The 12,273-nt window shown below is 34.6% G+C and overlaps 1 long non-coding RNA gene across 15 annotated transcripts; it reads right to left on the reverse strand.

The window, feature by feature from the left end:
* Positions 1-3,704: 3,704 nt before the first annotated feature.
* On the reverse strand, positions 3,705-10,927 carry LOC145814827 (uncharacterized). 15 transcript variants are annotated; one of them, XR_014358093.1, is made up of 6 exons: positions 8,384-8,507; positions 7,523-7,575; positions 6,914-7,001; positions 6,358-6,428; positions 4,849-4,959; positions 3,705-3,824 (listed from the first exon to the last, which is right to left on the reverse strand). It is a non-coding gene; the product is annotated as an uncharacterized LOC145814827 (long non-coding RNA). The 15 variants fall into 15 exon arrangements; XR_014358091.1 differs by having other exon boundaries at positions 4,849-5,031; XR_014358083.1 differs by lacking the exon at positions 7,523-7,575 and adding an exon at positions 5,326-5,366 and having other exon boundaries at positions 8,384-8,494.
* Between the last annotated feature and the right edge of the window lie 1,346 nt (positions 10,928-12,273).

The following is a 12,273-nucleotide window of genomic DNA, read 5'->3' on the forward strand; positions in this document are numbered from 1 at the left end:
CTGGAATGATGCCAAGGTCACCTTCAACCCCTCGTCTTCGATGCCAAGCATCTCAAACGTCTTCGTTGTCTGTTCGAGCCATTCGTCTGCCTTAAGCGGCTCTTTAGGATCACCCACAAATTCATCCGGATTAGACCGGAAGAACTCCCTCTTTAGAAAGGAAGGTCCTGCATCCGCAACAACAACCTGGGCTTGATTCTCAGCCCTAAGAATGCCTACTGACTCCCTGAATGCCCCTGCTATCTCTCGGGCTAAAGCGCCCATAGCCTGCTGGCCTACTGGCTCGGCCACATTGGCCTGGCCAATTCCCTCATGAACTGCCGGAATCTCCTCTGGCACCGGTACCTCCTGCCTACCCGGCCTACCACGCCTACTGCGTCCTCGTCCTCGCCCTGACATCCTAATAAAGGAAACAAACAAAGACGTTAGCACATTAATAAATGTGCCGAAACTAAACACTCGCGTCCTAATGCATTGGACAAAAATAATTCATTCCACGTAAGCACATAATCACATAAGCACCTACGAATTTCATTCCTGGATAATAATAGTCCCGAAGCGTTACTATAGTTCCGGTTGGAAACAGCATTGATCAAGTGCCTTTCCAACAAGACTACTAGAAACTCAAGGGTCCAATTAACATCCTAGAAACTACGTTCCATACCCACATAATCACATAAACATGCTATCATATAAGCACATAACAGTACATCTAAGTCTCTATCAAGCGAGACGAACCCATTGTGATACTAATCACTTCCCACGTACCCAAAGTATTCGAACCCGGTACGCTCTGATACCAAGTTGTAACGCCCTCAAAATAAACCCATAATAACCATAACATTAACATGCATTTATAAAAGAAAATGAATCATTTGAGTTATTCATCAGAGTATTCTTATTGAAAGACATCACATGTAACATCCTGCAACATCAAAATAAATGCCCTAAGGGCTTACATCTTTCCAAGCTAACACTTGGACACAAAAAGGATGAGTACTAACTCATTTACAAGTTAAGCCCTAGGCTTGAATGTTTACATGAAATCTCAAAAATAACAAAATAAAACATATAACTAAAGACAAGTCTTCAAAATCCCAAACATCAAATCCTTCCAGGTTAAGTCCGGGGAGGTTGCTTATCACCTGAACCTGAAAATGATGTTCCCATAAAGGGTGAGCCACAGCCCAGTAGAAAAATGCTAAACCAAATATAAGCATTGAATAAAGCTATAGCATTCAATAGATGGTTAACTAAGATAATCAATTTTATCATTAAACAGTCTCATGACACTAATGTCTAAGACACATTTCACTTTCCATTATTATCAACATGGCTCAGAATCTGGCCAACTTACAACAGTGAATTGTATATCATATTCACATTATTTCCAATATCAACAAAACAAACGAGACTCATGCTCATATCAAAACACTTCATACTTCCCATTTGATACACATTTTAGTGCTGTATCAATAATCATGTAAAAACACTTCAATATAATAAGCACACATAAAAATGGTGCTAATGGAGTCCATCCCCTATCTCCTCCCAAACAAAAATCCGGTTTAGAGGTCCATCCCCTATCTTCCCCCAAACCGTGGAGTACATCCCCTATCTCCTCCCACACAAAACAATGTATGCATACACATAACATATACAACACACAATCAATACACATAATGTCTGTATTATTTCAGCAGTCAATATTGATGACTTAATCAATGATTAATTTCAGTTATCCCTAATCCACATGCAGTGTCTACAACAAGCATGACTATCCTCCACCGATAGCCCACAACAGTTATTTCTAGATTTGGAAATAAATATACCATCAATTCAATAGGCGGATGATTTACATTATCCAACTACACCATTTAACCAATAACTTTCCCAATTTCATGAATTTAACCAAATTCCCCAATTCCCTTAAATTAATTATACAAATTAATTAATTAACACAACTAGGGTTTCTCCCAAAACTATCAAAGTATCCCCAACATATCAAAATACCAAAACTTAGAACAAAACTTATAGAATGGAGTAGGAAATCCCTACCTTGAAGATCACAACTAAAGTAGAGAAGATGGAGATGATGACCCAAAATCCAAAGTGCTCCAAATCCTCTCTTTTTCAGATTAAAAGAAAGATCTCGCGAAGCTCTACCTTTCTTCCAAAGGAACTAGGGTAGAAGACCACCGGAAATAGATCAAATCTTGGAGAGAAGGTAAGAGTAGAGAGAGAAACTCTCAAGGGGCGGTTTTTAAAAGTTAAGAGATGAAAAGTAGGTCAAAAAGTGATCAGAAAAGTGAAATCACGGACTGATGTAGTCGACTCTACGCTCGAGCGTAGAAAGCCCCGCTCGAGCGTAAGACACAGAATCATGCTCGAGCGTGAAGAAAGCCGCTCGAGCGTCGATTGCACCCTTTCAGAAGTTTTGCAGGCGCTGCACCCGCTCGAGCGTCAAACTCCCCGCTCGAGCGGAGGAGCAAAAACAAGGGATCACGCTCGAGCGTAAAAACTACCGCTCGAGCGGAAGAACTGCAGAGCAAAATACTGGGAGATGGAAAATCCCGCTCGAGCGTCAAAACTCCCGCTCGAGCGGAGAAGCAACAACGAAGGGCCCGCTCGAGCGTTAAAACCTCCGCTCGAGCGTGAAGGCCAAAATCTGGGCATCACCAATTGGCATCAAAATTCAACCAACCTGTACCAGACCCGTCCAACACAACCTATACTTCAAATACAAAGAGATTAAAGGATAACAACAACCAAGAAATAATGACAGGATCTACGGAGCCTAAGTCCGGATACAATAATCTAAAGAGAAAAGACCGGGGTCGCTATAAGCTACCTCCACGGACTTAGCCTGGAAGGATTTGATGTTTGGGATTTTGAAGACTTGTCTTTAGTTATATGTTTTATTTTGTTATTTTTGAGATTTCATGTAAACATTCAAGCCTAGGGCTTAACTTGTAAATGAGTTAGTACTCATCCTTTTTGTGTCCAAGTGTTAGCTTGGAAAGATGTAAGCCCTTAGGGCATTTATTTTGATGTTGCAGGATGTTACATGTGATGTCTTTCAATAAGAATACTCTGATGAATAACTCAAAAGATTCGTTTTCTTTTATAAATGCATGTTAATGTTATGGTTATTATGGGTTTATTTTGAGGGCGTTACAAGGCGATTCTTGGGAAGAAGTTTGGGCACTTCAGGAGGTAGAACCACAGAACCACAGAACCACAGAAGCAGAAACCACAGAACCACAGAACCACAGAAGCACTTCAGGAGGAAGAAGTCTGCAAAATCAACAAATCAATAACCAAAGAAGTCGAAATTTCCAAATTTTTTTTCCATCAATCCGATGTGGCAGCGCCGACGCCGGCGAGGTGAGAACTACTGAATCAATCCGATGGGCCATGTGATCGGAACGCCAGATCTCGATCTATCAGCAGCAGCCCTAGATCGAACACATCTCAGCCATTGATGACCTCCTTCAGCAATGCTATCTGATCTCAGATCGGTTGTGAAGCACAGTAGGGAGAGGGAGAGGGAGAGAGAGAAATAAATAATCTTCTACACTTTTCAGTGTTTAAATAAACATTTAAAAAATTTTCATATACAAAATTGTAGAAAGCCTACTGTTTTAAGCATTCGCTTTAAGTGAATAAATCTTCCTTCTGTAGAGATGAACCTTGAGAGCAGTCTCAAAATGCAAAGCTCGAAAAATATTGTTTTTCCACTTCCCGTTGGTGCTGAAATGACCATATTTACATCAGATTGGAAACAGGCAGAAAAGCATTCACTCTGCAATGAGTTAAAGTACCTATACAACAAATACAATTGCATAAACAATACCAATTACACCATGTATAGCAACAGAACAATATTTTAGGCATTGTGGGTCAATTCCCTAAAGAAAATTTAGCATCATACATTGTTTGGGAGGCACGGTGTAAAGAAAATTTAGTGTATGCCCGTACCTAAAAGCATGGTGTAAAGAAAACAAATGGGAAAAAGGATACAAATGGGAAAAAGATTAAAAAAAAAAAAAAAAGGTTTGGGAGGCATCCATTGCCACTGGTGGCGACATCATTAGCAGGGAATGAAGGGGATGCGGAGGAGGCACATGTGAGGCGAACAGAGTCGGTGATGGCTTAGGGGTGAACAGCAGTGTTGTAGGTGTAGGGAAAGAAGAGAAAGAGTCAATAGAAGATAGAAGAGGTATGGTGAGAAAGAAGAGAGAAATGGAAATAGTGAGAGAGTGAAAAAAATCTCAACGCTTCACTTTTTAGTTGGAATTATCTAAACCATTCTAACCAAATATAAGAGAAATATTTTCAAAATTTGCTACAACTATAAACTGAACTAACTACACAAAAAATTACCTAAATGAACATCAATAAATCTGGAAACAATGAATCAAATGTAAAAGTTAAAAAAACGAACTCATCAATAATGAAAATTCAGTGTTTGATTTTTCCTTGGACTTGCAGTACCTTATTCACAAATCACAATAATATGTTTGAATATAGATATTAGACTTTTCTCAAGTGTACAAAGGTTCTAGAGTTCCAAATAGGAGACGTTGCACATGCTAATACATATGTAAGCAAATGATCCTTCTAACTGAACCTTTTTATCAAGCATTACATATGCAACCAGTTGTGGCTAATACAAAACACATGGAAGGCCAACTCAATAAATAAAAATAAAAAATAAAAAAAACAAACACATGGAAGAAGAAATTATTTGAAAACCAACAATGAACAACAATGTGCTACCAAATAAACCTTGGAGTTTGAATCATATTTAAAATTTTTGAATGAAAAATGAAGAAACTTACGCACTTTAAAACACCATTGCACTGATGGAACACATACTTGGGTGTCCCAGTGGCATAAGTCTGTCTGATAAACCATCATCAGGAGAAGTGTTTTGCGCCCAGGCTTAGTTTCTCCCTGTATTCCAGTCAGTCAACTTCCTATCAGCGCTGTAATTTTGATTTCGAACATAATTCTTCATTTAGTTATCTAAAAAATAAAAAAGAGCTACATTGGTCTACCTTCTCATCATAATGTGTAAATCAAAGAGGTAGGAAACAAAATTAATGTAGCAGAGGCAGAAACGGGAGGGAAAAAGGAAAAACAAAGAATAATCAATATCTGGAGTTGTAGACATGTTTGAACAAAAGGGCAACTTTAATTTTAAACAGAATAGAGAACAAAAGGGCAACTTTAAAATTATAAATTTCACGGAGGGCAACAAAAGCTGAAAGAGAAAGAAGGAGAGGAGTGAAACAACAAAGTCTGAGAGAAATAACTTACCGGAGTGAGCTCTGATGGGGGAAAGAAGGAAACAACAAAAGCTGAGAGAGAGAAAAGAGAGAGAGAGAGTTTTAAATTTGAAATCAAGAAACCTACGCACTTTAAAATACAAAGCAAGCAAGAGAGATGTGATACAAAGCAAGCAAGAGAGATGTGATATAGGATTTATGGATACAATCATGGAATTAATTTTCTTAAATAAACCTGATGAAAAGTGCAATAAAATAGAAGCACAAATGACAATTCAATTAAAGAAGAATGCATGGATAGTTTTTTTTTTATTTTTTTATTTAAGCTTTAAATTTTGGTTCCCCCATGACTAAAAGGATATATTATATTAGAAGTCCTATTGAAATTAAGTTGCCAAACTATAAAACAATATGTGCAACATATGGATTGTGTTGAGCCATGATACCACTATCAATCATCCCATAAAAACAAATTGAATTAATGATTGAGATCCATTCCACTAATGTAAGGATGATGATAAGATAAACAAATTTACTTATCACACTATTACTCGTTTGTAAATGGGCATTGGACGTTAAAAAAAAAAAAATTAATATCACGGTGATATCATATTAAAAAAAATTGATCATATCATTGAATTTTTATTTTGTGGATGATGCAGCCATTTTATTGTTCTTGGTTACATTGTTTTATCAAGAGTTGTGCCTCGTTTGGGAATTCAAACTCAAATTTGGAAGAATTGTTAAATACTCTGCTATCCTCAAATGCTGAACAATTCTACGAACCAAACATCTTTGAGGAAAACAAAAAAGAATAATGAAATTGTGAGTTAACATAGCTGAAAAACAACAAAGGAATTGGTGACTTGTTTCCTTAATGAAATTGTGTTGTTCCACATTTTTACATCAGATAAAATTGTTACAAAATCTAAATCTTTAATATCAAACACAGAAATTAACAATTTTTATACTGGAATGCAATATTTCAAATAAGATAAATTAGAAATCAAGAAATTTACTGAAATCAATGTATCAAATCCGAAAACTGAGAGCGAAGACTTACTGTCTCGAGGATAAGAACTGAACCGAAACTTCACTGATACAATGATGCTTCCTCGACAATGTTGAAATTTCCTGTTAAAAATAAAATAAAAATTGTCGAAATTTCAGAGGGAGGGTAACACCATAATAATTGAATCTCATTCTCCAAGCCAAGTCTGGCAATGGTAAGGAAGATCGAAGGTGCTGTGATTGTGTGAAACCACATTTATAAATTGAAGGCACTTTATGGGTACTTTTTTTCGGGGAAAAATTTGTACACACAATAACATGAATATAAACAACAACAATAACATCAAATCAAATATAATCGAATTTCACAATGAACTCAAAAAAACCACTAAAATTAACCAAACAACATCAGAAATCGCAATTATTCATATGTAGATACAATTAAAAAATAGACACAGCCCGTCAGAAAGAGAGAGAGAGAGGCAGGACACGATGAACTCAAAAAAAAAAAAACCTCAAATTAACCAAACAGTATCAGAAATCGCAATAATAAAAAAAACACACAGCCCAACAGAGAGAGAAGGGGATAAGTAGAAACCGAGGACTACCTTGCGAGCCGAGTTCGAGAGGCAGAAATCGAGGACTGGAGATTTCCTCACTATCAAGTGAACATCTTCATTTGCTCTATGGCCAGATCTGCATGTCAAGTTTATGTTTAAAAGATGACTATCCAGTCTTCAATCATTAATTAAGAAAAATAAATAAACGAAGATTGAGCACATTGATACATTTCTAGTATAACCATCATCAAAGTATCCAATTCAAATTAAAACCAAAATCAAAATTCGTTATAATCATAAGTATTTTGAAGTTCACCATTTATTATTTAGAAAGTCCAAACATAAATTTATGCCACAAAACAAAAACAAAAAAACAAAACAAATTTATACTATCTATCAAGTAAATCAACAACCAACATAAACAACAACCAACAAAACCAACTTTAATCTTCAGTAGCTTTCCCAGAACTATATGTTAATATTTTAAATAACAAATTTTAATTGATCTCTAAGTGAGTTACTCGAAGCTTTCCCTAGTCTTAAGTTTACAATCTCCTTTTCTAATGGATTTTCACCACCATATATGCACCATAAATACTATAATTTACATCTAGTGTAGCGTAACAAACCCCATATTTCTCATATTCAAATGCGGACCTGCTGTAGATTTCCTCACTGAGTGAACATCTTCATTTGCATTATGGCCAGGTCTCCGTATCAAGTTTATGTTTCAAAGATCACTATTCAGTCTTCAATCATTAATTCAAAAAAAATAAATAAATGAAGATAGAGCACATTGATACATTTCTAGTATAGCCATCAAAATATCCAATTCAAAAAATTAAATCTATTCAAGGTTGAAGAATATATGCCACTTCAAAAGAAGCAAATAATACACTATCAACAATCCCTTGGTATAATATATGAAGTTTGTCCCAGTGAAGGAAGTGTAGGTAATACTGTAGGAGCTATAGAAGGCAAGGAATACATATATTAAGATTAAAATATATATATAAAATTGTGACAGGGTGCTTTTGTGGGAGAAAATTGAAAGGATGTAGCATGCAAAACAATACAATATGAAGTGGGTTTAAGTCAATTGAAATGTTTAAGTTTGACATCAGAACTTAATTACAAAATTAGCATGCAGAACAATACAGTAGATACTTAAAAAATCAAAAGAAAGAGAAAGGGTATGCAGTCACTGTCCCAAATTCGCATGTGCTTCCTTCCATGTTGGTTCAAACAGACACATACAATACACAACTCAAAATGTTCACTGTGATCTGATTCCCAATCCATAGTGTTGTAGCATACATTGTGTTGAGTCTGTATTGGATGTTTAAAACTTATTTAAAAAAATAGTAATAATACTGTACAAAAGTATGAGTTAGTGATTTGTTTGATAATATAAATATTTTTCGTATTTATAATTAGTTACTTATTGATTGAGAAATAAAAAAATAAAAAAAGTATGAATAGAGCTGTGGTCTATTTCAAAGTATTGAAGAATTTTACTTGAAGCTTTCCTTGAACACATTCTGTTTGAGCATGAAGTGGGTTTTGCATCAACAGCGGCAGTGGTGATGATGAGCAGCGGTGGTGGTGTTGCAACCATATAGACAAACCAAACATAGCCATATAAATTGATCTACTGGAATGCAATAAACTGATCTACGAAATTAGAAATCAAGAAATTTATTGAAATTAATTAAAAGAAGTAATAAACTGATCTATGAAAGGGGAGAGGCAGAAATCGAACCTTGCGAGTGTGAGTTCGAAGGGAGGGTGGTTGTCGATGCTGAAATTTTTATTCATACGAAACAAATTGATTGGAAAAAAAACCTAACTTGGATCATCATCCGTATATCATCACCAACCTGAAAAAGTGAAACAAAGAGAAAAAAGATTCATCAAATACCAGTTTCATTTTAAAAATAACACCTTTTTAAAAAATAACAGAGATTGCCCGTGCCTGAAGGCACAATCTAATAAAATTCTTATATTACAGTCTATGTGTTGCAAAAATGTTAACGATCATAAAAATGTTTTATGAAAAGTGTCTCAAAGTTGTGATCAAATAGCCAAAAATGTTCAGGATCAATCAATCGACCTACAAAGGTTAGATGATTTTTCATAAAACTACTTAAGAGAAATTATGTAGTATACCCAAACAAATATAGCCTTAAATAGTATATCAAAAAAAAATAAAATAAAATAAGGGGAGTGAATTTAACTCGGTTACAGTCGTGTACCCGTGAAGTGAATTTAAAAAAATTAGAATATTAAATTAAAAAATTAAAAAAAAATAGTGTGTGGTTTAACTCGGTTACAGTCGAATTCACATGTGAAGTGAATTTAAAACATACATTACTTTATTAACATTTGTTTTGTGTTTGAATTCTTGATCTATATATTATTTTTCTTAGTATTTTTTAACGTATGAAGTAGCTGACATTATTTGATAAACCACTTTGTAAGTGAATCACCTCAATTTCTTAATTATTGTTCTTAAAAAGCAACTAATATGCTATTTCCAATATTTTTTATTTATCCATTAAATTAGAGCTACCCTTAATAAAATAAGGGGAGAAATGATGGGAAGTGGTCAATGTATACGTCCCAAAAAAAAAAAAAAACAAACAAACAAACAAACAAACAAAATAATAATTGGAAAAAGAATTCACACCAATAAAAAACAATCTCTTCTAATTTTATATGTAATGATATGACAAATTACATATTAACTTTTGATTTATTACAAATTCAATCATGTAACTCAACTCCATTGCGATGTCATTGCAAATGAATTGTAAATTCCAAAGTGCAAGTCTTTAACATTAATCTAGAAGAGTTACCCTCTATCTTTCGTAAACAAAATTCTTGTTCTTTCAATTAAAATTCGCCAAGAAATAGATAATTAAATGTGTTGCTGATAATAAATTTAAATATCTAAAATAAAACATCATTTTCTTATGGAGAGTTATATAATTGGAAAGATCCCAAGACTAAATTAAATACGACAGTAATTCCATGTACGCATAAAAATCAGAAAAACATGCATACAAAATCAATATGCAAATTGATTCTAGGTAATGTGAAGACTACAACCATAATGAATTTAAACCACATTAATTTTTCTATATATAAATTGTAGTGCTCTTAATGGTTCCATTTAGCAGAGAAACATTTGGGTCTAACCCCAAATAACACTTCAGCTACATATTTAGCAGTCCTTGCCGGTTCCTTGATGTTGTATTGGGATATTAAATTTGTGGAAAAATAAAAATAAAAATAAAGAATAAGTGAACAAAGTAAAAGCTCATTGCCAATCATGATACATTTCAGACCCAAATTTTTTTTTAAAATTAAATCCAAACCCATAAGCTATATAAAAAAATAAATAAATAAAAATTGGGATAAGAATGCACAAACAGAACACCAAAAACCCTATTCCCTTATTATATAGATATATGTTTGACAATACAGATGTTTAGTGAGAAAACAAAATTTTAAATTTGGATGATTTTCACTTCTATTTCTTTACATTCAATAGAAGGGAAATAGGAGCTCAAACTCAGGAATCGCACCTGGCAAGAGAGCACCACAGGCCTTAGAAATTGAAAAAGCTAGAAAGATAACAATAATGTGACTTGGCAAAAGAATTTAAAATAGCAATGATATGATTAAAGTCAAATGAGTAGAGGATAAAGTGGTGTAAAGGTAAAAAAGAAAATTACCAGCCAATGCCAACCACCAAGACCAACAGCCTTCTTGACGACACCTTGTTCTGTTGTTCTGTTGTTTCCTGTTACAATAACTTTGGTGTGCCTAGGAAGAACAGAAAGCTCTTCATCCCCGCTTTCTTCTTGAAAAGGTAAGAGAATCCGAGAAGAACATAAATTTCCCCTAAATTTCCCACTTCACAATTTCGAGCAACAAATAGAAATCAAACCCAGTTACTTCAAAAATAAGCAAAACACATCCGATTAAAATGCCTAAAACGTCTAAATTTAGTCGAAACCTTCCTTGTCATAAGCAGCTGATATTGAAAAAAAAAAAAAAAAAAAAAACAAATTCATTAGAAGAACACCCATCAAAGCAAATTCGGTCTTCACTATTCAGTACCCAGAAGCAAAAATGTTGTATAACCTAGAGTGTCTCTTGTTCTAATTTGTACTTGGACTATTCTCTTCACACATTTCAATTGAATGAAGCTATGATATTACTGAAGATGAAAACAATAAAGATTGAGGGTATGAGAGAGAGAGAGAGAGAGAGAGAGAGAGAGTTCTGTATTAATGTTGATTCTTCAAGGGGTCTGACACAAAATTTTGAAGGGAATGTTGAATGCGATGAGCCACAAAGTTCAAAATTTTGACAGCAATAAATGAGCAGCAAATTAAAAAAAAAAAGAAAAAAAAGAAAAGTTTTACAAACTAAAAAATAAAATAAAATAAAATCATACTCGCTATCCTAAAAAAACCCAATTTACCTTTCAATTATCAGAAAAGTACACATACTGAAAAAGAAACTTGAATTCTTGAGGGGGTGAGTGTTGGTTGACTAAAACAGAAACCAAATAAGCCCTAGAATTTAGAAATTCAAGAAAAGGTCGCGAAACAGAAGCAGAGAAACAGAACATACCTGTTCACACGACTTCGAGAAAGTAACAGAAGCAGAGAAACACCGAATGCGAGAGAGAGAGAGAGAGGCGAAACAGGGGTTTTCTTCGGCAAGAATTCAGAATTTGGGGTGGGATTGGAGTGGAATGCTACGGATCTGAAGGGAGAGGGAATCGAAGGTTTGAATTTGAAGGTGGGTTTTGAAAGTGGGTATTTGAATTTGAAGGTGGGTATAAAAAGGTGTTATTTTTTAATGGATAAAGGGAAAGGAGATGTAATGAATGTTTAAACCCAATTTCCCATCTCTCTAAACACTCACTCCCACACCCCTAAGAAAAACCACCATTCTCCTGCTGCTGCTGATAGTTCAGAGTGTTTCGGAAGTGAAATACTGGAATGTGAAATTATCAAATTTATGATACCATCAAAAGTGAAATGTGAAATGTGAAATATAAATTATGATACCATCAAAAATTATCAAATATATGATACCATCAAATTTTCTCATAAAACACTGGGTGCTCACGGATTGGTTTTGAGCGGTTCGAACTGCTGGTTGGACCCATGAGTCCAATGGCATGCGGTTTGGGAAAAGTGAACCTACAATCGCTCATAGTATAGTTTACGGTTTGTGCAAGTACGGTTCGCGAGCAGTTTGCGGATTGCACTTTTTCCTTACAAAATTTATTTTTGAGCCTTTCCCCCTATTTTCTAAATATTCTTTTGGGCCATAAAAAAACGAACATAAACAATTCTAAGCTATATATTATGAGCAAATTTGAA

The sequence above is a fragment of the Camellia sinensis genome, unplaced genomic scaffold, assembly GCF_055761805.1.
Source record: "Camellia sinensis isolate YWXY unplaced genomic scaffold, ASM5576180v1 Unanchor13, whole genome shotgun sequence".
Taxonomy (NCBI): Eukaryota; Viridiplantae; Streptophyta; class Magnoliopsida; order Ericales; family Theaceae; genus Camellia; species Camellia sinensis.